At 31.1% G+C, this 2,099-nt stretch overlaps 1 long non-coding RNA gene across 1 annotated transcript; it reads left to right on the forward strand.

Moving 5' to 3' along the window:
* The first annotated feature begins 531 nt into the window (after positions 1–531).
* LOC122054242 lies at positions 532–1,210 on the forward strand. Its single transcript, XR_006132611.1, has 3 exons — positions 532–573; positions 642–734; positions 1,195–1,210. It is a non-coding gene; the product is annotated as an uncharacterized LOC122054242 (long non-coding RNA).
* Positions 1,211–2,099: the final 889 nt, after the last annotated feature.

Genomic DNA, 2,099 nt, shown 5'->3' on the forward strand with positions numbered 1-2,099 from the left:
CTTGACCAAGAATAACAACCGTAGTTGAATCTTGAATTAATGTATTTGATGATTGGAAGAGTAAAGATTATGAGATTTATTGTTTTACTAGTTACCATGAATTTGAAGAATAAAGCTCAAATTGAATACTTATTTTTATTTATTGTTTAATGAAAGAGGCCAGCCTTATGGGGATATACAGCCAGTTCTTACCAATTTTGTGGGTATTATCGCTAGAAATGGGAACTTGTTGCCCCTTAGTTTTCTTGATTGGAGAAAGATGCCCAAAAAACACTTGAATGATGCATGGAGAAAAGTGACTGTAAATTGTTAAGTGTTTAATTCCAAATTTGAATTTAATGCCTTCATATTATTTATTAATATTTATAGGCACGTTTTGATATTCTTGATCGCCATCGAGATGTTATTATGCAAATGATGGGGGCAGCATGGAGGCGATGGAGGGCTGAAATCAAAGCTAAGTCTTATGATCCGAATACTCCATTGGATGAGCTTGTTTCCATTCGTCCAGTTCCTCAAAAGTTGGCTCTTGAAGTTTGGGAAGCATTGTGTCATTACTGGAACACTAATGAGGTAGTAAATATATTGATTGTTTTTTTTATATATGACTAGTGTCAAATTAAATGCAATTTTTTTTATAGAAAATTTCAAAAATTAATCAAGAAAATGCGAAGAAAAAAAGAGGGAGTCATGCGCTGGGTCGTACAAATATTCCATCCTTGGAGCATAAATTTGTAAGAATCAAATTATGTTTTGTTTTTACAACTAGATTCACATAATCCATTTATTGTGTAGATCATGATAATCCTAAACTATTGAAGTTCTATGATTTTACTAATATGTCATGACAGTGATCGATTATGATTGTTTTGCTACCCAATACTATAATTTTCTTTTTTTATGATTAGTTACTTATTTTATTGATAAAGAATATGATTTGATGTATGTTTTGTGTTTTTTTACAATATTATTAATGTGATGTAATTAGTTAGAGTGAAGTGCCTTAAAGTAGCATAAATAAAGTAATATTTCTTTGTGTGGTCTTTATGCATATTTAGTTAGAAAGTTTTCTCATTAAAATCCTTCTAATTCATTTCATAATTCATCTCTTTGAATATTCATTCACTGATAAAAATCACAATATTTGTTAATGTTACTTGACACTTGATTTGAAAATAATTTTTCCATAAGTAGTTTCAGGAAAAGGGAAGAAAACCTACTCGCATTGAGATAATAAAAATAAGTCGTCGAAGTAAAAAGAGAGGAGATGCTCCTGTTGATGATGAAGTCCGAGTTGAGGTAGTAATTTATTTTAATTTTTCATGTTTATTTCTCAGTATTCTTCGCATTTTATCAAATATTTTTTTGATAGGCTTTACTAGATGAAGCTGCGCGGCTTCAACTTCAAGACAAGCCTGAGGGAACTCAACCTACAGAAGTGCATGAGGACGCATTTCGATTATAATTTCTTAACATTTATTTATTTATTTATGGTGGTTAAAGTTATTACAATTATATGATATTAAGTATTTTTTTTGTATAGTGATGTTTTTGGACACGAACATTCTGGCCGAGTTTGATGTTTAGGTGCTGGTGCACTTCCTATCCAAGTTTTTCCTGAGCTGTGTAAGCGCACTATCTATACACCAAGTTATCACTCTAATTCAAATATGACAGTTGAATTCAAGGAAATGCAAGAAAAAATAAAAGAAATGGAGGCACGGGAAGTACAGAGGCGGATAGAAACAGAGCAAATGATAAGGCAAATGCATGACCAACAACTTCAAAATTTTGCACATATTATGCAGAGTATGATATCTGGAGTTGTTGGGGGATCTCATAGCCCAGAATTATTACCGGCACAGCTAATAAAAATATTTAATATTTATTAGTAACAATTGAACCATTCAAAAATATATAAATACATGTAACATTTTAACTAATATCGTTTTTTTAATAGATGGCGGCTATAATGGCAGAGATTATGCAACGAAAAATAGATGCTCCACCAAATGCAAAAGGAAATGATTCTACACCTCCACCACCAACAGATCCATCTAATAATTAGATAAACTTTTTAGAGAAAACTTTCTTTAAAT

The sequence above is a fragment of the Zingiber officinale genome, chromosome 3A (genome assembly GCF_018446385.1).
Source record: "Zingiber officinale cultivar Zhangliang chromosome 3A, Zo_v1.1, whole genome shotgun sequence".
NCBI lineage: Eukaryota > Viridiplantae > Streptophyta > Magnoliopsida > Zingiberales > Zingiberaceae > Zingiber > Zingiber officinale.